This window comes from Nipponia nippon, unplaced genomic scaffold (assembly GCF_047370975.1).
Source record: "Nipponia nippon isolate SJK-2023a ecotype South Korea unplaced genomic scaffold, ASM4737097v1 scaffold_12, whole genome shotgun sequence".
NCBI lineage: Eukaryota > Metazoa > Chordata > Aves > Pelecaniformes > Threskiornithidae > Nipponia > Nipponia nippon.
The window spans coordinates 10289127-10312919 of NW_028262313.1; the positions used below are offsets into that span (position 1 = coordinate 10289127).

At 37.1% G+C, this 23793-nt stretch overlaps 1 protein-coding gene across 29 annotated transcripts in view; it reads left to right on the plus strand.

Moving 5' to 3' along the window:
• LOC148056695 (uncharacterized) overlaps positions 1 to 23793 on the plus strand; it is a 471302-nt gene that overhangs the window by 141130 nt on the left and 306379 nt on the right. For 22 of the 29 annotated variants that reach the window (XR_015702619.1, XR_015702620.1, XR_015702622.1 and 19 more), the window contains one exon: positions 8479 to 8564. The exons of 5 other annotated variants lie outside the window; for them this stretch is intronic. The gene's annotated coding sequence lies outside the window, so the exon portion shown is untranslated. Of the gene's footprint in view, positions 1 to 8478; positions 8565 to 8656; positions 8686 to 23793 lie in introns of those variants that run through there. 2 more of the 29 variants (XM_087748725.1, XM_087748726.1) reach the window with 2 other exon arrangements.

The window sequence follows — 23793 nt, forward strand, 5'->3', positions numbered from 1 at the left end:
TTATCTGCTAGAAATAAGATAGAAGCACATCTCTGATATAACTAGAGCCTTGGATTAAAGGAGTGTGTTAAGTTTCCATTACTTATATGCTTGTTCCCTACTTTTATTTCCCTACTTTAAACCCTCTGGAGCTCTCAAAGGATGTTTTCCCGCATCCCCTTCCCCCAGCCATGTAATTGCCAAATAAACGGAGCTTTGCACTATTTGGAGAGTTAGTTCACAGATTGAGCAGTAAAAAAAAATACCTTCTAGCATTGGACACATCCTGATATGCAGAGAAGATGATGCAACTGCATTCAAGTAAAGGAGATCATGGCTGAAAGACACTGTAAGGACTGCCACTCTGCAGAGATGCCAGCACGCTGCAAGTCTGTTAGTTTTAACTCTACAAGAATATACAGGCCTCTCATTTCAATGAGACGTGCACAGCATGGTGTCATACTATCATCTGACTGAAATATGAATCATGATTTGTGTGCATGTCTGAGCACTGTTTGTCATGAGATTCTGGTGAGACATTGACGGCCAATGAATTTGGAAAAAGCACTGGGGTTAGACGTTTTCCAGTGCAGGGTCATAGCATTTCACTGAGGAGAGGATTTGCAGTACCTTAATACATACGTATATAGACTAGGATGGCATATGCTTGTTTTAGATTCCTGTACAAAATGTGAAGTGCAGAAATGCTTTAAGATGTTTAATCCATTCTGTAGATTCTTTACCATATGGTAACTATTTTTATGGCTTGTTTCTATTTTTTTAGTATTTTCAACAAAACCTCTGTGGCTGCTGGTGGAAACATCCTAAGTTAATAAAACTGATATAGGAAACAGGAGACAAAAAGGCCGCTGGCTTGATCTGACAGAAGTTGTTTAAACACAATGTGTAGTTACTCGTCTTAGTCATATGATTTTTGTGCTCAAATAAAATTTTATTGCACAGGTATGGCAGTTAATTCCATGTATTCACAAAATAAATTGACCTGAGAAATCAAACAAAATATGGTTTATGATTTCCAACAGTGTATACATTCATTGTTTCTTGATTTCTGCCTCACAGGTGATAGAAATTGGCTGGTAGAAACAAGTAAGGTAGAAATACTCTGATAAGTCAAAGAAAAATAAACCACTGATGAGCAATGGAACCTGTAACATGGAAGAGTGAATAGTTCTGCACATTGATGGGTTTAAAATTAACTATGGCAACATATCAAACAGCTAGATAGTGGTATTGACGGAGAACTGTAAATGTAGTGTTGGGAAAGGAGGAAAGGTTTTGAGCTTAAAATGATCCATTTGTACTTGAACCAAAATTATTAACATTTTGTGGGTGGGAGGGAGATGGGAAAAAACTTTTTCGTTTTGCCTGCAGATTAATTTTTCAAATGAGAAAGGGCAAGTTTCATTAGAAATGATCTCCCTGTGTTTCTGAAGATGAGGTACAGGAAAAGGCAATTTCTAGTTGACATTCATTTGGGTTTGCTTTTCTTATATGTGCAGCAGTTACCTAAGCAGAGTTCTGGGAACGTGTATGGAAAATATATTAGTTTGTGACTCCCGTGCATTGAATTACTGCATGACCTCTCCTTTACTTTTCCTGCTCTGCTGCAAAAGATATTGAACATCTGAGGATTCCCCCCCCCCCAATTTACATGTCAGTAAAACAGTATTATACACACAGGAGCAACTAAGGAACACAGAAGTTAATTAATCTTAAGATTACACAGGACTGAAATGTAATTTTAGAAACTGCTCTGAGTTTCTTGGGTAATTCTATTATCCTGGGAAGAACAAAGAAGTCCTAGTACTTTTCTGCTTTAACATTTGATATCAGTGAGGAATAAGTTGTTTCCTCTCTTTGAGCAGCTAATTCCCAGCCATACAGTCAGGCTGGCTCTTGGCAATGAGCTATGCTGCCCCTGTTCCATGCTGCCTGCTCTTAGTGAAAAGGCACAGAGAAGTAGTACATATTTTCCTTCCTGCGATGATCCAGGGCGGCAGCCGTGGCATCTCAGGGGCAACCATTTCTGTGCTGGGAAGCAGAAGTGAGGTTTACATGGCATGGTAGATGCCTGCTGTGTTCCTGATGTGCCATGGGGGATGTGTGGTGTGTACCCAAAGGCCAAGACTGTGGGAACACTTTAAACACCTCCTCCTCCACATTGCAGACAGTGGGATTTTCATTCCTATGTGAATGAATAATGACTGTGATACCTGCTTAGACAAAGTGGACACTACCGTTGGTGCGTACAGAGAAGCTAATCTAGTGGGTAATTCAGAACAGGATCTCAATTTGTGCCTCCCAGTTGCCTTCAGGAGGGACTGGACTCCTAGTTTTAGTTCCTTAAACTTGCATGGTAGAAAATAAAAAGCTGCATAGTTCCTTCCTAGGGACAGAATGTGAGAGTCACCAAATATTGCTTGCTCTAAGAGGTACAATCCTATCAAGTCCATTGCATTAGTTTAGTTGGTAGTGAATTTCAGGTGTACAACTTATGTAAAATGAATGCGAGGGAAACAAAGGCACAGCATGCTGTTTTGAAAAAAAATCTTTGCTTTTTCTGTGTATAACGAATTATGCTCTCTATTAAAAATAGTTGCCTGTGAAGAGTCTTCTGTGGGTGATGGTGAACAGGGACAAGAGATGAAGACTTCTTGCCAACTTGTTAGAAGCAAGCACACTAATGATAAACTATGATAATTTTTTTTTTTTTTTAACTACGTCTTTTTAAGGAAGAAAAGTAATGAAAAGCACAGGCTTGTCATGTGGGAGGAGGTGTTTTCTTTTAGCTGAGAACTCTTATTTCCAAGGCTGTACATCAAGGGAGTTTTCACTTCATAGCTGTCTACACTGAGGAACAGTAACATCTAATGAAATTGATAGTTAAAACCTCAACTATCTCATCATAAGTGAGTTGATGTAATAGCGCCTGCAACTGTTGCACATCCTCTTTGATTTATTTCACTTTTGATCTTTACCACCTGCTGGACCAACATAGCTTTCTTCACCCTGTTTCTTGCTGAGATGTTTTTAAATTAACCAATATACCCAACAAAAATACATTAACAATCTATGCTTATCTTTACGTGATCATTATTTGGGCTCAATAAAAAAGAACATGGATAATAACTGATCAGCTATCCAGAAAAAACAAGCCTCACACAGAAGAAAGAGATCAAGGCTACATTTTTAAATAAAACAAATTCCTGTCATTTAAAGATTGCAATTTATTATGCAGCTTGCTGGCTGTGCTACAAATTTCCCTGTACTTTACTTAAAGACCTGGCAATGTGGGTTCTTATTTTAACACAGTTGCTGCTCTTGGGCAAATAGTCTTTTGAAATGCTGTTGTTTTCTAGGTTTGAAAATAGATTTTATAAGTATAAATTTGCAAGTGGTTGTATGTTTTGAGCTTGCTGAAGATTGGGTTTAAACATACAAAATCGGATAGCTTCCATATTGGTACTTATATTTCTTCTTAGCCAAGTATTGCATCAGTTCAGTTTATCGTATCAAATAATATATGGGAGCGGGCAGAAACCTATATGGATTTTCTGGTTAGAAATAAGAGAAAAAAATCCAAAGTTGTCCTGATGATACGAAGAATCTACAGGCTTATGTCACTAGTTATTGAGAAAATAAATATAGTTTTATATCTTTGGAAACGAAGTGAGTGGTGGAACTTCTACTGTTTTGTATGCTGTAAAATAATTTCTCTAACCAACTCTTATAGAATGTCCTTCTAAATAATATTTTTATTAAATTTTCTTCCACTGGGAAGCAGAGGAACTCTGACAATCGTTTTTGTTCCTGTTGCGGTAAATCTGGAGGAATACCCTCTTCCGCAGTGCGCACATTTATGCGCACGCGTGTGTGAATGATGAAAGGAAGACTTATCTCCACAGTGATAAACTCCTAGGTCTTTGCTCCAAACACAGCTGTTTTTTACTGCAAGAAGACATTTGTCTTGTTGAGGAAAACAAGGCTTAGATTAGATTCTTGAATACTGACTTCCAAAGAGAGTAACATATATGCATTTGCAGTATTTGTTAGTTTAACAGGAGGCAGTTAATATTCTGTTAAAAAGAAGCAATGTGAGTCAGTATTAGAACAGAAGCCAGAGAGTATTTTAATTGTAATTATTTTCACTAATCTTCCAAGCATGGAACTTACTGTATTCCCAGAGAGTTTGTGACACTTCTGCTCTCCTTTCTTTCATTCTCATGTTCTCATCCCTAGTAAAATGCATTTATTTGAGTTTTCTTAAATAAAAAAAAGAAAAAAAAACAAAAAAACAAAACCCAAAACAACGAAACCCTTGCGAATGAAAGCTGAGTTTGCAAAGCTTTTAGAATTACATTGGTAGTCTTTATGTAAATCACATATGCTATTCATTTACTGAATTAACATAACAATACAGGAAATCCTTCAGGGTGGTAGTATATTATGAACACATCTGCCATCTAAGACAGTCAGATACAGAAATGAGTTTGGTTTATGGAGTTGTACACTGCAGATTAGCGGAGTCCTACCAGTTGAACTCAGCGAGACATGTTTCACTCTGTTTGCCCTTATAAATCTTCAGGTGATTACAGAAGAATTTCTCACAGTCATAAGATACCAGCTTGTTCTATACTGGGCTGCCTGTTTAGGAAGGTAGCAATTGGAACACTTACGCAGCCAAATCTCAGCCCAGGCAGGGGCTCAATCTACCCCCAGCTAGGGGGAAGATTTCTATTTTCTTAGGATATTAGGCAAGGGGCTGCTAAGATGATTGAGGGATGGGAGCACCTCACATACAAGGAGAGGCTGAGAGAGCTGGGACTGTTTATCCTGGAGAAGAGAAGGCTCAGGGGGATCTCATGAATACATGGAAATATCTGAAGGGAGGGTGTAAAGAAAATGGAGCAGACTCCTTTCCGTCATGTCCAGTGACAGGACAAGAGGCAATAAGCACAAACTGAAAAACAGGAGCATAAAGAATTAATTTTTTTTTACTGGGGATGACTGAGCACTGAAGACTACTTAAAACAGTATGTTTCAAATGCCATTGTGAGAATAAAGTACCTTATCGTTAAAGCAATGAGGCAGTGGTGTACCAGCAGCTTCTTTGATACTCTTCTGTTTCCCTTATCCAGGAAACTTCACTTCCATGCCATGCAATTGTATGGTGCATAGGTATGATGAGATTATCCAAGCTGACTCAGGAACCATGCAGTCAGTTTGTCACGGGACGCACGTAGCTTCATCTGACTGCTGATTAAGCAGACCTCTTAGCAGGGCTGCGTAGACTGTGAAGAGAGCTTAGTTCATGTATCTACATTGCAAGATTTATTCAAGATTTGCCTAATTTAAATAAACAGGAGCAGATGCTTAGATGTTGCAGATTGTGATAACATTCACTGGGTTCAGTGGATGGTCTCTCATTTAGGTGTGGATTTGAACACTGCACTGTTACTCACAGTAGATCTGGTCCAGTCCAGTGAAAATGGATAAAAAAAATCTTCTCAACAACTTGAGTATTTAATATGACAATAATTGTGCTCTGTACAATAATCTGAGAAATGAGTTAGCAATTTCAAACCTAACCATTATGTATTTATAACAGGAATTGTTTATGCAGGAATTGTAGGGATATGTTTAGTCAAGTTTAGTCCAGTTTATATGTTCAGTCAAGTAGGGAATTGTTTATACAGGAATTGTAGGGATATGTTTAGTCAAATAAAAGGATTCCTTTAGAAATACCAGCTGTTTGATCTGTTTCACTATCAAGTTATTTTTCAGTTTGAAAAAACTTATGCTATTTTTCCATAAGTAGTATTGTTTCAGAAACAGATTAAAGGGAGTTGGTTCATTGACTATAAACACCTCATTTATTTGAAGTAATTATGTGAAAAATTTCTTCCAGGAAGAATATTTGATACAAAATGAGTCAGTAGTATGTCCTAATGTTTCTGCATAAATGAGGCTTTGTCTCAATAAATTAGAGCCTGTAAAGCCGTAATCTTAATAAACTTCACAAATTACTTTGCTAGTGACTGTTAAGCTGGAATTGTTATCCACTCTAGAGGGAAATAATTGTTTTCATACTTGTTTATTTCTGAATATCACAGTAATTGTAAGGTATTCTTTTTGATGTAATCCATTATACAGTTGTATTTAATAAGACATATGAGCCATTTTGTGTTATAATTTAATACCTTTGGAAACCAGATATTCAGTCATCAAACATTAAATGAATTCACTCAGAAACATTCCAATAATTACTAGAAAGAAATGAAGAATATACTGGGTTTATTCTTGGTTTTTGAAAGTTATTCACTGCTAAGCAAGGTTCTCTACTATTCCCAAATAGGAACTTCCTCTGTGCATGGCCTATTGAAATAAATGAGCTCCCATGCCCATTCAACGAATCACTTATGCATGGGTGTAATATTAAGTTTATTAACAGGTCCTTTTAAATCACCGTGATAAAGTGCAACTTTCATTCTTTCTAGTTATGGGAGGTAGAGTACTGAAAAGCAGATCTGAATCATGATTTGGTGGCTTTTGCCTTTTCTTCCTGCCCAGAGCTTTCTACTTCTGTATTGCCCTAATGTATTCCCTAGACCCAGATTGCAAAACCAACTAGAAACCCTGCTTCCCCTGTGCATCCATCTGCAACTTTTACTTCTGTAGGCTTGTTTTCCAATTGACTGACTCTGGGAAGCTTTACGAACATAAATCATGTTTAAAAAATGGGCTTAATTTTTTTAAAATTATGATATAAATATGATTAACATATAAATTTGTAAATGCAATTAATTGTTTTCATAAATGACTAAGAATTCTATAACATAGTTAACAGTCAGTGAAGCATTTCCTAAGAGGATTTCAAAATGTGTAGATCAACTGTTTTGGTGGTAAGAGCAGTTTAAGGAAAATTAGTAATCGGACGTGTTTCTGGTGAGTTTCTGAATGCATTCATATGAAGTCCTGTGTTTTTATTTTCATCAATGATTTTTGGTGTAAATGTACAAAGACTGCTTATTAAATTTGTCATTTGGAGATGGTAGAAATTAAAATTCTATTGGTTACAGTACAATTATACATTTTTCTGAATTGTATGCAGAGGAGAGCCCATTCTGAGTCTTTTAGATCTGTGCCTAGGATCTAAAAATGCAGGAATACTCCATGGTATGGAATAGACTATTCTGAAAACTGATGAATCTGCGAAGTATTTCATGGTCATAGTATGCAAGGAATGCAATGTAAGTTAAACTGTAGGATCATGTGGTAGAATGAAGTTGATGTAATTCTTGTATAGGTAAACAGGGGAAGGGGAAGTAAACCCAAATTTTTTTGGAGAGAAAAGTTTAGCATTTTTTCCTCTGATGCTCCCACTTGTTAAGGATTTGATAGTAAGTAAAGAGCCACAAAAATACTTAAAAAAAAGAACTTGCAGAGGGATTTTAGGATCTCCATTTCTTAAGCTTATCAGAGAGTGCATTAAAGTGAAGCTTTATTATGATGCATGAGAAAATTGATGAAAAAAATGCTTAGCTCTAAAGGGCTCTTTAGTTCTGCAAGGGAAGATGCATTAAAAAGGGAAATTTGACTTTTTAAATAGCTTTGAGGGTTGTAAACATTTGAAACAAGCTAACAAAGGACAAAATGGATTCTTCATTCCTCGTTGTGTGTAAGACAAAACTGAATGCCTTTCCAGAGGATATCCTTAACCAAAGTTAAACAAATAGGCTAAATGCAGAGGTAGTTAAGCTTGTGATATTCTGGAATTCATTCTAAATGTTCTAGTGGTTCCCGTGGAGTTCAATTTGACAATTTCCAGTGGAGTTCATGAAACCTAAACTCCTTCCCAAGTACCTTGATTAGCAGAAACAAAGGGAAGGGATACCAGAAAGACAAGCAAGGATGGGACAATGGAACAAAGGAAGATCTTAAGAATAATATCTGTATCAGCATATGGAGATACTAAGAAAGCAATTTTGGAATTACATTGCACTGTTTAGAGTTTAGCTGCAGTAGCTTCATGAAGAGAAAAACACCACCATCTAATCCAGCCTTTTGCCATTGTAGTCTTGTTCTCCAAATTACTGCATGTTTTCTAGTCCTTCGTCTTGTTTTGTAATGGATCGTAAAAATGAAGGATGTCCAGATTATCATTGGTACCTCATCTATTACAGTATCATTGGGCTGAAAATTACCCTTCAGTGGTGGGTGATTGTACTATTAAATGGAGAGTCTTTGAATTATAATGAAAGTTAATTATTAGTAAGGCTGTGAGAGAATTGCCACAGTAAATTTCTAAAATACCCTGTGCTGCAATTGAACATTTTCAAATATCTCAATATTTCTGTGTGAAAGGGATCATTAATTCCCCATCTATAGAATAAGTGGACTGCTCAGGGCTGTGAAAAATCCAGAAGCTATCTGTGATGAGAAGTGATTTCAGGTTTTCCCTCCACGTTTACCTTTCAGGGCCAAGGATTTGGTGTGTAAAGACATTGAAGATTCTTTAAGCCACTGGTCTATGTCCAGAAAGTTACACTGAAGACTTGGAGTAGGTGAGTTTGCATTAAATTCCTTGGGTATGTGAAATAAAATAGGATTTGGTGTGTAGAGACACTGAAGATTCTTTAAGCCACTGGTCTATGCCCAGAAAGTTACACTGAAGACTTGGAGTAGGTGAGTTTGCATTAAATTCCTTGAGTATGTGAAATAAAATAATACTTTTGATCAGAATGACTGGGGGGGGGGGGGGGGTGCAGCCACGATCTGAGAAGGGAAGATGAGCCTTTTGCTTCCTAAGAGTTTTTCATGTGATTCAGGCTCTTGAACATCAGGGCCCTTAGAGTGTACACCATGGAAATGTTACTCCCTGTGTCTTGGACTAGAGCACTGATAAGAATTGATACCTGTAATATTTTCTTCCTGAGCTTTTGCCTGGCTTGCCCTGTCACCTCAATGGTTTACCAAGTTGTTTCTGTTTGGGGTTGTTCTGTATATTATTAGAGGTAAACAGTATTTTTTGAAAGCTAGCTTGGTTAGAAGGTGCATAAACTCTTGCTTCTTTGAACATGAAAGACTCAAACAGGAAACAGCTTGCAAATTTAAACCTCTTTCCAAACAATATTTTACTCAGTGTTCACTTGAATTCTGTGAGGGACAAGCCATAAGTGTGTTTTGGCTATTGCTTCCTTGCTGTCTTCTGTTTCTGCTCCTGTTTTTTTTCTGCTGCTTCTCTTTCACACAGGCAAACAGCTACAATCAGATCAAATCCTGTGTCTGCAATTAATTCAATAAGCCTCCCTCCATTTAAAGCTTCTCACAAGTATTTTGCGGCAAATTATTTTTAAGGCAAATGTCCTTTTTTTATTTACATTGAAAAAGTCTTTAAGAAGGTTAATTTTTACTTTTTCTATACAAAGCTTTTTTCATCTTTCTCTGAATAAGACTTGAGTATTTGTAACATCCTTATGAAACTGAGGTTATTTATAAAATATTATGCATATATGAGATGATAATCTCTAAGAATTTTAAATAGCTAGGTAGTATTTTAAGTCCAAATTAGAACACTTTGCAAAGCTGTTCTGGCCAGCTGACTTAGGTGTTCTGCTGAACTTGTCTTCTCTTTCTGATTCTTTTAATCTACAGCTACAGGCAGAATATACCATGAGCTGTTGGAAATTGATATTCTCTTCTTACTATAAAAAATACAGCAGAGAAAATTGTAACTTAAAAAAAAATGATAAGGGAAAAGATCCTAATTTGAAAACTACATTTTTTTTTTCAAAATTCCTCTCTAATAATATCTCTAAAAATCAGCCCAGAAGTATATAAAATACATAATCATAGCTTTTAGAAACATTACCTAATCGAAACTGCAGCTAATGAATTGTGAGGCCATTTCTGGAGAGGTTATTTTGTGAATACAGACTAGAACTAAACTTGAAAAAAGTGTGAAGTAGATATGATAAAAAGTTGCATGAACTTATTCAGCTTCCAACTGTCATAAAGAAGTCATAATTGTGCTGGTTAAAAACACTCTGTGTGACTATGGATTTGATATAAAAATGGTTTCATTTCTGTTGGTTTATCCAGCCTCTCTCTTGCTGAGCTCTTTCACTGGCTTGGATCAACTTTACCTGTTGAAGTTTCCTGTACTCCAGCTATCTTTTAAAGTCAATAGTTTTGGTGTTGGGTTTTTTTTGATACCTTAATCTATTAGCTTCCTTATGTTGTGAATTTTTAGATTGTGGTCATGCCTGGTTTACAATTTTGAGAGTGGTCTTAAAAGCAAAACCTTCTACATAAAGGTATCATGAATGAGAAACTTAGCAGGCATGGTCTCTGAATAGGATTGGGAACGTAGGATTGTGCGCAAGCTAGCTACTTTTCAAAACTCTTTTGTCATCATTTGAGGGCCAAAAAAGCTGAAGGCAGGGAATTCAATTATTACTATATTTTATTCTTAAGTAGTGTTTACCTTTGCTATGAAGATTCAAGTGCAATTTATTTATTTATCTAATTAATTTTATATAGGGGTAATAAAAAAATCAGTATTTTATCATAATGGATAGAAAGAATCTTAAGATCATGCTGCATGTGTGCGATGTCTCTTTTGATGAAGAATAAGGCACAAGAAACAAAGGAGATATGGAAACTTGAAACAGTTTGTGTTTTTCATTTCTTGAGCACTTGAAGAGGTAGACTCCTTTAAATACTTGTAGAGTCAATGAAAACAGTTGCAGCTATGAGGTGAACAGCTGTAGTGGTTTAATGGCTTATTACCATCTCATGGAGGTGTGATACTGGTGTGAGTGCTCCTTATCTACTACATTTCCAAGTCAGGCAGATCAGCTGCCTTCACTGTTGGCAATTTGTGTATACTGCATCGTTCTGTTACTGGTTATTAGGGGGTGTGAGTTCTGTATGGGATTATTCATATACTGTGAAAACAAGTTTCCCTTGAGAAGTGAACACTAAAAAATTATGCTAGGACTTCTAAACTGTATTCTCATGAACAGATAACTCAAGTGAGCATATCCTAATGTAAAGTGGGATTCCCAAACTGTCAAGTTTCCAGCCTGGAGACAAGCTGGAATAGGGTTTCTCTGGAGTTCCCACACCTGGGATAGGTGACACCACAGCTGTGGACTCCAGAGCACAGACCAAGCTAGTGGTATATCAGTAAATTGTTGATCAAGATTTCTTTTTTCTCTGATTACTTCGGTTTTGGGTAATGAAAAATAAAATCCAGTAAACTGTTACTTTTCACACAGCTCCTGACCTGAGCTTGAGAAAGAGTTTTTTTTTTTTAACATTTTTTTGACACTTAGATTTTTATTATTTTTCCACATCAGCCGTATTGATAATAAACTGGATTTTGTTTTTCACTGTGAAATTCTAATTTAAAGTCCTCTAAGAGCTATGGCAAACATACTAGCAGGTGAAAGAGTAGTTTTCAGTGTTGAAGAGTGCAGTTAGGCACCCACTTTACATTTAGAGCCAATGACAAAAGACAAACAGTTCTCACTTAAATCACAATTTTTGAAGGAGAATTTTTATCAGATGAAATAAGACATAGGCTTCCATATTCTCTGTCAAATTTTGAAAATAGGACTTAAACTTCCCATTTAATTAGGTGGTACTTTGCTTCCTTACTCTCTTTAAATCTTGTCCTTTACATTTATGACAGGTACAGATACATTTAAGGCATCTATTTATAGGTAAACAGACCATTTCCTGCCATAGTCATAATGTCACAGAATAGTTGATGTGGAAATTAATGACAGTGACAGATACTTTGTTTCTTGTTACTTTGTTAGTAAAGGAATGTATTACTTCAAAGATTGTTCTACACTTCAGAAATATGCAGTACAAAAAGCTGAAGCAGTGATGACATCCAAGTGAGAATGTGAAGATTTAGCCTGGCATATGGTGATAGAAAGAAGGCAATATGTTTTGACAGATATCGTAATTTGACAGTTAAAATAAATACACCAACTGTCAGACAAAAATGGTATGCTTGATGAAAAGTATGTACTGTATTCTTTTCCTATAGTTTCTCCATTTGAAGAATATATAAACACTTACGACATTGGTAATCTGGAACATCTGTAGACTCTTTGAGTGAGAACCAGTGACACTGTATCTCACATTACAGTGATGCATTTTCTTAAATTAATGATTTCATTTCCAGAAAGAATACTGCAGCATTCCACAGTAGAAATTTACCAATGTGAGTATTAGTCACAAGCGAATTATGAAGGTTACGACAAATGAATAAAAAGACAGAACCACAGGAAGGTCTTCCAGGTCCAAGAGCAAACAAAAAGGTTTCGTCCTTTCTTTTCTGTCCCTTTGCTTATAGGCAAAGGAGGAACGGTCCACAGGAGGGCTGAAAGCACTCAAATCTTCAAAAGAAGTTAATTATATATTTATATATTATATATTTAACTGCAAAAGTCCTGAAAATTGTCAAACCACCCAGATGCTCAAGTCTTTTCATTAAGATACAACATTGTGTTAGAAATCCTGGGGCTGCCTCCAGGAGAAGTGGTGCATTGGTCTGCTGCAAGTACAGCCTTTCAAAGGTAGAGCCAGAGATTTCGGAAGCAGTGCCATGAGACAGGCTAACGAGCTTAGGCTGCATGCAGCGCTGTACAGGGCAGAGGCTGTGCTGCCTTGAAGTACTTAGTCTGGTACTCACTTGGATGTCTCTTTGCTTAGCCCTCTGTACTTGTTGTTGGAGTTCAGGAGCTTCATGGAAAAATACCTTTCATATGCAGATGCGCTAGTAAATGGTACAAATGACTTCTTGGCTTTATTAAATGTGTTGATTTATTCAAACTGAGGATCTGACTCATAACATCTGTTTCGTTCATCTCTGTTATTACCCTGCATTACAATATTCCTATTTATTTTGTAAAAAAAATTTGGAATAGTTTGTAAGGAAACACAGGAAGCCAAACTTGTGTTAGATGCAACATTTTTCCTTAGAGAAGCTAGATATTGGCATGTACAGTGGCCAGCTGCTACTGTACTTTGATAGATACTTTGCTTTTCTGCCAGGAAAAAGATCTGAATACGTTAAACAATATATTAAATATAGCATAATACAACTTCCTTTTATTTGGTTCCTTACTGCTCTACAATTCTTATCAACATAAAGGTGATTGCTTCTTAAATCTGTGTTATTATAGAAATGAGATAATTATAACTCTGCTAGTCTCAAATTTAGATTTGACCCAACGCTTATCTCATTTTCTGTTACCAAATGTAACTAGACTGCAATATGTTTGTAAGTTTCAGAGGACTTCTCTGTCAGTAGCTGCACCTCTCTGCCCAGTATATGTCAGTATGTTTTTTCATTACATCAGAGAATTATCTGGAAGCTTAAATAATTGTGGCTGGACCATTTTCCAGACCTGTGTCTGATCTATTTAGTTTCTTTCTGTGTGGGAGCTGTTCCTTAACTTTGATCATCCTTTCCTGTTCTCTAGATTTTTCAGTTCTGATATTTCCCTTCACTAAAGGAACGAAGAGGGATAGAACCACCCACAGTATTTAGGGTGTGAGCTTATCATGGATTTATTGAGTAGCACAATAATGGTTTCACTACTGACTTCAGTGGTGTCACTGTGTCTGAGAACCCTTTAAAATGAAATTTCTAGTTTTTTAAATTATTCTTGTGGGTTTCCCCCTCCCTAAACTTCATGTCTGATTTGTCCCTCTAAAATAATTGGAAAATTTGTAATTTTCTATGGAATGGAAGGTGTTAAAAGCCTCTGAAAAAGTAAATATGGCAAGGTTACCAGAGTTTAGCAGTACTTACTGCAAATGAGTATCAGCACTTTAAGATCTCAGGTTGCCTATTTCTTCCTCTTTTAATTACTAGTCAATGAAGGCCATGTTCTTGAACTAAAATGTAGGAGGAAAAAATCAAATGTGACTCAGAAAATCTCTGGCTTTTCCAAGCTTTTCAATTTCCCTAGCTAGAATAGATGAAATTACTGCAACAGTCAAGATTGCTCCTTTGAAAATCATTTAATGTTATGTTTTTGCCAAAGAGTCTTCAAGAAATCTGGACAGATTAGCACTGATAAAGCACAGGTTTGGAATTGTGCAGAATATTTCATTTCATTTGTATAAAATTCATGTAAATTTTAGTATAAAAAAGTGCATGATATCATTATCTGTACACTGTGCTTCTGTATTGTGTTATACAGAAAAGATTATCTGCATCATTGTACTGTTTGCAGTATGTAAATACAGAAAGCTCATTTTAATAAGAGACTGACTGATGCAATATTTGGCTAGGTTCATTGCAGTTATTTCTGTTTTTTTTTTAAATGTATTTATAACCATATTTAAAAAAAGCAAACCCAAACCAGAACAGAGCTAGAATCAGCCAGCCTAAACTCCAGGTCCGTGAGCCTAGCATCTTCTATTGGGTAGTTACCTGTGACTGCCTGGGGCCAACCAATAGAAACCTGTAGTTGCTGGAATGCAGGCCAAAGAAATACTTGTCCCTTCTCATTTACCCGTGATTTACAAACACATTCAAGTTTTAGAGACTCAGGCCTTACCAGCTTGGAAGATGTCTCAGATCATTTGCTGAAATATGGGAAGGTGAAGTTGGCTTGTGTTTACTGGGTAGCGGAATCCTTTTTTTTTTTTTTTTTTTTTTTTTTTTTTTTTTTTTAGAGTTAGATGCATTATTTAGCTTAGGAAAAATTATCATAATAATTCTGATTCCTGGGTTCCAAAGGAGCTAAATCACCGACAGAAAGCAAAATCTTCATCTTGTCTGTTTTTAAATCTATCAACATATAATTCTCAGCATCCTAGAAACTTCTTTTCATCATTAGTCTATGTAGGGTAGAGCAATAGGAAATCCTGACTGACAGGCTAAAGGTTAAGGGGTATGTGTAATCCCTGAAATACAGAACTATTTAGCAATATTGAAAAAAGCTCCTTGATACAAGGCATTAACAAAATGCATTGTGAAAGCTTGGCATCCAAATTAATGTGACTGCCAATGTCAAACCAAAAACTTTGCTAGCAAAACAATTTGTCCAGTACTAAGCAGACACCATCATAGCAGATTGAATGAACATTCATACAGGGACACCATCTGTTCATAATGGCTTTTGAAGAATAGCAGATGAAAACACACTGAAGACATGAAAGTGCGAGACAACATCAATGGAAACAGGACACAGTGCATACAAAGCAGCGGTGGAATAGGCCAGCTAATACAGGCAATAGAACTGAAAACACTGGCGCAGAGAAGAATGTGTGAGTGAAAAATAAAATCGTCTTGGGCTGGTGAGAGAGAACCGCCATGTGTGCTGATTGTGGCTGGGATGGAGTTAATTTTCTTCACAGTAGCTAGCATGGGGCTATGTTTTGGATTTGTGCTGAAAACAGTGTTGATAACACAGGGATGTTTTATTTGTTGCTGAGCAGTACTTACACAGAGTCAAGGCCTTTTCTGCTTCTCACCCACCCCACCAGCGAGGAGGCTGGGGGTGCACAAGGAGCTGGGAGGGGACGCAGCTGGGGCAGCTGACCCCAACTGACCCAAGGGATATCCCACACCATATGACATCATGCTCAGCATATAAAGCTGGGGGAAGAAGAAGGAAAGAGGGGGACTTTCAGAGTGATGGCATTTGTCTTCCCAAGTAACTGTTACACATGACAGAGCCCTGCTTTCCTGGGGATGGCTGAACACCTGCCTGCCGATGGGAAGTAGGGAATGAATTCCTTGGTTTGCTTTGCTTGTGTGTGTGGCTTTTGCTGTACCTATTAAACTGTCTTTATCTCAACCCACAAGTTTTCTCACTTTTACTCTTCTGATTCTCTCCCCCATCCCACCTGGGGGAGTGAGCGAGTGGCTGTGTGGTGCCTAGTTGCTGACTGGGATTAAACCACAACATTATGACTACCAGTTATTGGATAGCTGTTGTCCTTGACTGAGAAAGGTTGTTGTTAGAATGCTAGAATATGGAAGGAGCATCCTCTCTTCCATGCTCTTCCATGCTCTTCCCCACAGGTGGTCTCATATAGGATGAGTCTGTCATGGTCTTAGATACCTAGCCAAATTTCTTTGATCGTTTTCTGTAAAACTTACACTTTTTGCTCTGGTGGTCCCTGTTTCAATCCTGGAAGTGTCTGCCAAATCTGCAGTCATGCAAAATGAATTGTTGTTCATTTTAAGTCCTGTTACCCTCTGGTGCTTAAGCTTATGCTAATCAAAGGAATGATGTATGAATATAGAATTCTCTATATTCTATAGAATTCTCTATTCTATAAGAATATTGAATAATATTCTATATTCCCTGGTGGGAATGTGTTATGGGTCAATTTTTATGCCTTAGCACAGAGATAAGCCAACATCAGCACTGCAATACCCAATTTTCAGGTTCCCTTTCCTTGGCAATAAATTCCAAAGTTTAGAGTCAAGTAATTTGTATGCTGCAAGGATGGAGCCCTATGAAAGGGAAGCTCCTGGGCCCAGCTTGTAGGAAGTACTAAGCAGAGGATATAGCTGAACTCCTTTCCTCTCTGGAACGCAGGTGCCTAGGCTGAGCAGAAATCTGTTTCTGCTGAAGATCCAGATGTTAGAGTCCTGTCCTGAAGACACACGGCTCTTTGAGCAAGATTTACTGGTTTTGGATGGTGACAGGTCATCATGATGGCAGCCTTATGCCCAGCAGCTCTGCTTTGAGGGAGTCTGAGTGTGCCTCCTTTCCCCCAAGTGTAGCTAGCTGTGCTTCATAGATAAAGTGGCTATGAATATATTTGAGGGGCAGGCAGGGATGCAAATCCTGTTGGTGATTGTAGAGGTAGGTGCTTTGAATACTCTTACAGGAGGGGGTTTTTGAAAGATTTAGTTGCCGTTTTACCTCAGTTGATATTCCAGTAGAGTCTAGGCAAATGTTGATAGCCCGATTATTCCTGGGGTAGGGGTTAGGCAGTTACTTAGGAAGGAGCTCTTTTATCAGGAGTGGGAAATAGGACATCTAAGGCAGGATTCAGCAGGTATTTAGCATGGCTTGAGGCATTCCAGGACCTTCGACCAGGCCTCTGGATACCTCTCCAGAAAGGAATTATCTCCTGCAAGTTAGCAATATCTGCTAACGGTGCATAGAGTGTCTCAGCCTCAGGTATGAGAAGCTTTGGTGTAGACAACTGAATTTTGTGCCAAAAATCCAGCTGCATCTGGTCTAAGTACCTTCTGGATCTGACCTGAGTTTTTAGAAATCTAGAATAGCCCTAAGGACCTCTTTTTTTTTTGTAATCTGTTAAACAGAATACATAGGTGGATGATACCATATGTCGCCTTCTCCAGGTAACCTGTTCCAGTGCCTCACCACCCTCAAGGTGAAGAATTTCTTCTTTATATCTAATCTAAACCTACCCTCTTTCAGTTTAAAGCCATTGTCCTGTCACTATGTGCCCTTGTAAAACGTCTCCCTCCAGCTTTCTTGTAGGCCCCCTTCAGGTACTGGAAGGCTGCTAGAAGGTCTCCCTGGAGCCTTCTCTTCTCCAGGCTGAACAACCCCAACTCGCTCTCAGCCTGTCTTCATAGGAGAGGTGCTCCAGCCCACTGATCATCTTCATGGCACTCCTCTGGACTCGCTCCAACAGGTCCTTATGTTGGGGGCCCCAGAGCTGGATGCAGTGCTCCAGGTGGGGTCTCACGAGAGCAGAGTAGAGGGGGAGAATCACCTCCCTCAACCTGCTGCTCACGCTTCTTTTGATGCAGCCCAGGATACGGTTGGCTTTCTGGGCTGCAACTGCGCATTGCTTGGTCACGTTGAGTTTCTCATCAACCAACGCCCCTCAGTTCTGGATATTTTCTTCACAGAAATTTCCTGTGATTCCTAGAGATTCCTGAAAATCCTTAGAGCTTTTTAGAATAATCTCCTAGTGATGACACGTCTAACTTAATGACTTTTTGACATTCTTGACCTGTCCAGTTCTTCTAATATGTGCTTTGTCCTTGACTAATTTCTTTTACTTATGCATGTGTTTCAATATTGTTTATACAGTGGTCCTTCACTGCATAACTTAAACCAAAAGAAAACTAACAAAAATACTAATCTCTTCAGATTTCTCTCAAGTAAGCATAATGCACTCTGATGAAAATTAAAGTATTTGTTGTCAGTTGCAACTATTTTACTCTGCAGTAAACACTGAAGACAGGATACTGCTTTTTTGGGCACTTTTGCCATTTAGTTTTCTTTTTTGGCACAGCTGTGAATCACTGAACTCCCAATTTAGAAGAGTTTAAAGTCTCTTTTTTTTTCTAAAGGAATATCTCATATTATTCAAAAAACTTCCATCAACAACACTTCATGGTTCATTTGGATGTTCTTTTGCTGTTCCTGGTGTAATCTGGTGGTAGCTTATTGTTTGGAGAGGAAAAGATAGCAGGGACTCAGCTGCCATTTGCTTGATGTTTCTGCAGGTGACATATTACATTGTCAACACTTGCTTTACTGCACTGGCAGTAATTTAATTGGCACCATGCTTAGCCTGATGTTATTCACTTTCAGGATGGTTAGATAAATCAAGGCTGTTAGATGCTGATTCAAAACCTGTTTGTAAAAGCAAATGTGCATTGCTTTCTGCACCAAGACAAGATACCAGGGAGTCATGTTTACTACTTATTCTTCAGTATCAGGATTCAGAGGCATTCACTATTGAAAACATTCTTGCTTACGCTGAAAAAATAGTACCATCAGATACTGAAGTGGTTCCTGTCATTTTTGAAGAGTTCCCCACGTATTTTACAAACTGTGTTGCAGTCTGAATCTCTGGAGTTTTTTGGTTATCAATATAGAGACATCCTTTTATCAAATTCTGTTGAGATCTTATCTTGGACTTGTATGATGGTGTCCTGACCTTAGCTATGATTTGAGTTATACGTGTGCAATCCTGCTATTATAGATTCTGTACAATTTTTTTTCCTGATTAAAGTTTTCAGCCGTCATTAATGCAGTGAATATATCAGTTACCAGTGTGAGAGCAGAACTTCCCAAGTTATCTGGATGCAATTTTGAGTTAAAGATTGTCTGGGATTTTAAGAGCCTAGGGGAGCCAGATACTTCTTTTCAATTACAGAGGGAGCATGATGGCTGTTGGCACTGTGGAACTGGATCTGGAGTTGCCCAGGGAATGCTTTTTGGCCAAGTGAAAAAAGTTTCTTGAAAGGAGAACATCTGGCATTTGAGTTTTTTTTCCAAGTGTTCAAGTTTATTATTAAAGTAAAAAAGGGGGGGAAAAGAGACACAACTGAAAAATCTAAGTAGAGAAATTTGGTACCAATCTTCATAGTTTTTATATCCTGAAATATATTTGTAAGGTGTTCAGTGAAGACACAGAAATTACAAATAAACAAATTGGGTTACATTTAAATTAACTTACATCAGAAATGATATTTACAAGAATTTAGATGAGATTTAATCAGTTTGAATCCTGGCGGGGTTACTTCCATTTGCAGATGAAAATTTTTTGAAAAGCAAGATAAAACCAGAATCCAGTGATGAGTAGCTTATTACGAATGTATGGAAAAATGTTTTCTTAAGTTCTTCAGAGAAGTAAAAGCATGATTAGAAGTTCTTTGCATGTGTTCCTTTCTTCTTCTCATTATGTTAGTACATGACATGCTGGTAGAATGAAGTTCTTATTACAGATGACTAGAAGAAGTAAAATTGCTTCTGTTTCTTATCTCAGAATTGCTTTATAATATGGATATTACCTCATTGTGTCTGTTGCAACCACACTAAAATGATTAATGAAATTATAGGAGAGCAAACATCTTGTTACAGCTGTCTTGTGGATGTAGAGGAAAAACTAACAAGCCTAAGCATTATGGTATTTCTATTTCTTATTTATATTTTGTTATTAAATCAAAATTGGAACGTATGAAACAGCAATGTATTTTCCCTAAATTTATAAGGGGAAAGTATCTTTCTAGAATTCAAGCTTAGTTATTATATAAGGAGAGTTAGTTCTTCTCTTTTTCTCTTTGTTCTTCAGGATGCCTGTATAACCCAAGTTTTCAGGATTAAGGCAAATTATCCTAGCATTTTTGCTTTAGAAATAGATTTTTAACGTGTGACTTCCATGTAGAGAAATGTTATTGTGAACTCATATCTCAAGGCATGTAACGATTATCTCCTGAGAGTTTTTGTAACTGTAGTTACTATTGACCTGTAAATCAAGAATCAGGTGCTGACAGATTGTGAACACCAGTTGCACTGAAGAGATGTTCATGTAGTGTCTGCTCTGTAGAATTGTATTACTAAGGTGAAAACAAATACATGAAAGCTCAAAACTGCCTGTAGAACAAGTCTTTTTTTAAATATACATATCCTAGAGCTATCTACAAGATCCATTTGATAGTGCATTATCTTAAGTCAATATATTTTTATTTTCAGATTTTTTCAAATGCTTCAGATTGCCTAAACGATAGTGTGCACTTCTTTGTATTATGATATTTACATGTGTGTAAGTTGTGTCTGTAAGTTTATATTATTTCTTTTACAAAAATTTCCAAATGAGTATTTTAGTCTGAAACATGGCCAGGGTCTGGCTAGATAATGATTGGCTGTTGGAGATATTTTCTGTCAGAAGGCTAGCTTCACTCATTTTTACACAATCAGATCATGAGATGCTTCCCTGTTAGTGATCTGCTGTATTTTAAATGATTCATACTGTTTATATGACAGAAATTATATTAATAAATCATGCAGTAATAAATAAGTAGTTGGTAAATGCAAGAAGAGTGAAGTGGTAAATGGATACTGTATGCCTGTCTCTGTTTAACCAGTATAAATCTCGGTCAGTGGAGAAACTTTGTTGTTCTTTTGCTTAACACTCAAACGGGCCAAAGGAATTAGAAGTGATTGAAATTACCGTGTAAAACAGTAAATAAGTAATGAAAGTTACAAAGCCTCCCAAAATATGAAGAGTTGCCCAGATGTTTTGATCAATTAGCCAGCTTTTTTGCAAAAAGTTTGAAACGTGTGAATGCTCTTCAGAATGATCAAAAGGAATAACTCTGAGTTCAGCAAAGTAGAATTTTATGAGGGTTGGATTGAACCTCGGAGCCAATTAAGGAAAAAAAAATAACATCAAACTTCTCTGTCTCTTCAGCAAAGTCATTAGACCCATTCTCTAGCAGAAGAGGCTGTGTAACTTTTAGAAGTTTTTATGATGAGAATCATAGAATATCTCGAGTTGGAAGGGACCCATAAGGATCATCAAGTCCAACTCCTTGCTCCTTGCAGGACTACCTAAAACTAAACCATATGGCTAAGAGCTCCAGACGCTCCTTGAACTCTGACAGACTTGGTGCCACGACCACTGCCTGGGGAACCTGTTCCAGTGACTGACCAATCTCTCAGTGAAGAACCCTTTCCTAATGTCCAATCTGAACTTTCCCTGATGCAGCTTCATTCCATTATGAATGTCAAGCTGAATCTGAAAAAAATAGCATAAAGCTGTCACTGATCCAAGGGTTTAATATTTTGTCATTTCTATATTTTTATGATATTTTTATGAATTTTTATTCTATTTTGCCATTCACCAGAAGATATTTTTCCTAAAACTAAGGTGTGACTACTGGAAAGAACGACAGTGTTTTGTACTGATGCACTTTGCAGAGGCAGGGAGGGATTTTGGATTTAAATAAAACCACAGAACTACTCATGTGTAAGAACAGCATTAATGTGGGGCAGGGGGGCCGGGACATGGGAAACCAAAGAAAAAGACAAGACTCAAAGCGTGTAATTACATGAGTGATCTGCAGTTTTGCAGTCTGTCTTTTGGTAACCTATAAGTACTACAGTCCTCACAGAGTAGCTGCATGATGAACACAGTGGAGCTTTCAGAATTGGTGAGGTTGGTTGCACATGTGTAGCCCTGGGATGGAAAATTTAGATGGCTTCTTGCATAGAACTATCTTCAATTAAGTGCATAAATTATTTTCTAATCAAGGCAGAGAAATGCATTTCAAATTAATGGCAGAGTGATAAAGTACAACCTCTGTCCTCATTTGCAATACCTTGTTCTGTTCTAGACAACTTTTCACAAAATTCATTTCAGGCAACTTTTTTTTAAAATAAGACTATTCTCTAGCTTAAAGAAAATAAACAATAAGGCCTTGTTTATCAGTAAATAACATTTGAATGAATTTAGGCTTTCAAATAACTTTCTGATGAACTTTATCTGCCACTGGAGGTACACGTAAAGGCACATGCATGAATTTTAATGAACTTAGACTGATGGAGAGTTTGCGGAAGCCCGGAGTGACAAAGGTCTCTTGACCAGGACAAGGAAAATAATTGATGTATTCTAATGCTCTTCATTCTAATCTTGTTTGCTAAATATGAAAATAAGACCGACAGTAAAACAAAATTGCACTTATTCCTTCGTAGCAAACCTTAGCAAACATTTAATAAATTGCCCATCAGAGGTTAATGTCAAGGTATGTTATTCAAACACATCTCTTCAATGAAGAACTGAAAGACAGTGCAGGAAAGGAAATGTCAGACATTAAATTGTCTGAGAAGGTATCTCAAGTATTACTTGAGAAGTGTTCTCAAATAATGAGGAGAAATAAATTAACTTTTATTCACAGAAATTACTTGGATTTTCTGTGTTTTGAAAAGTATATGAGGAAGCAGTTTTATCAATGCTGATGGATAATAATGCCTTTGAAAATGAGGGATGTCAAACAACCATATATTTTTGTTCTTTCAAAATATATTTATGAAGAAAAAAGAAATCGTGAACCTAAATACATATCTAGAGTATCAATAAGAAAAGCAAGCAAGTCTGCTTCACAACAGTTCTTATACTGAGTTGTTAAAATGAGAAAACAAGTGTGACCTTGGATCAGTGACAGACATTTCAACAGTGAGCATCCTTTGGTAATTCCACCTTACAGCACCTTTGTGCTTCCCAAATGATAGAAATTAATATTAAGCAAAGACCATGCTGAGTGCAGATAGAATCATAGAATAGTCCTGCAACTTGTTAGTGTGCTTTTTTCACTAGATATTTTCTGCTGAAACTTAGGCATTTTTTTGACATGTACAAGAAGAAATGTTTAATACCAAATAGCAGCACAATAGATCATAAGGAAGGGGGAATAATACTGTAGTTTCTGCAGGATGATGTACACTAGACAAGGAACATTAAATAAGTAGAATATAATTTCCCATTAGAATTTGGCTGGGACATCTAATTTCTCTGGCTTCCAGCTGAGAAAGTCTTACTGAATTACACCTGTCTGGAGACATAACTTCTTAAAATGACTCACAAAGCAGCATGAACAAAATGGATGCAAAAGGTTACAAACTCAAAAAGGTTGTTTGCGTTGCCTAAGACTCTAATCCCTGCAAACTCAAAAGTCAAAGTCTTAAACCAATTATTGAACCACACACACTTCTAATTAAATGGTTCTTGTCATAATATATGACTGACAGAAGGAGTGGAAGGAACACAGAAAATCTTTACAGAATCCCTGCTCAATCCATCTTACTACTGTAGAGGGGAGATATCTTTGCAGAGCTACCAAAGCAAGTCTGCCTAATCCAGACAGCTGCTTACATTTGAGGATGATTAAAAACAAAAAACCACAAACCAAACAAAAACCAAACACACCCCACCCCACCCCAAATGAACCCACCACACCTTGGAGAAACATGTCATTGCTGACTTCAAAGTTTACCAAGTACGGGTTATTTTCTGTGTACATAAATCTGC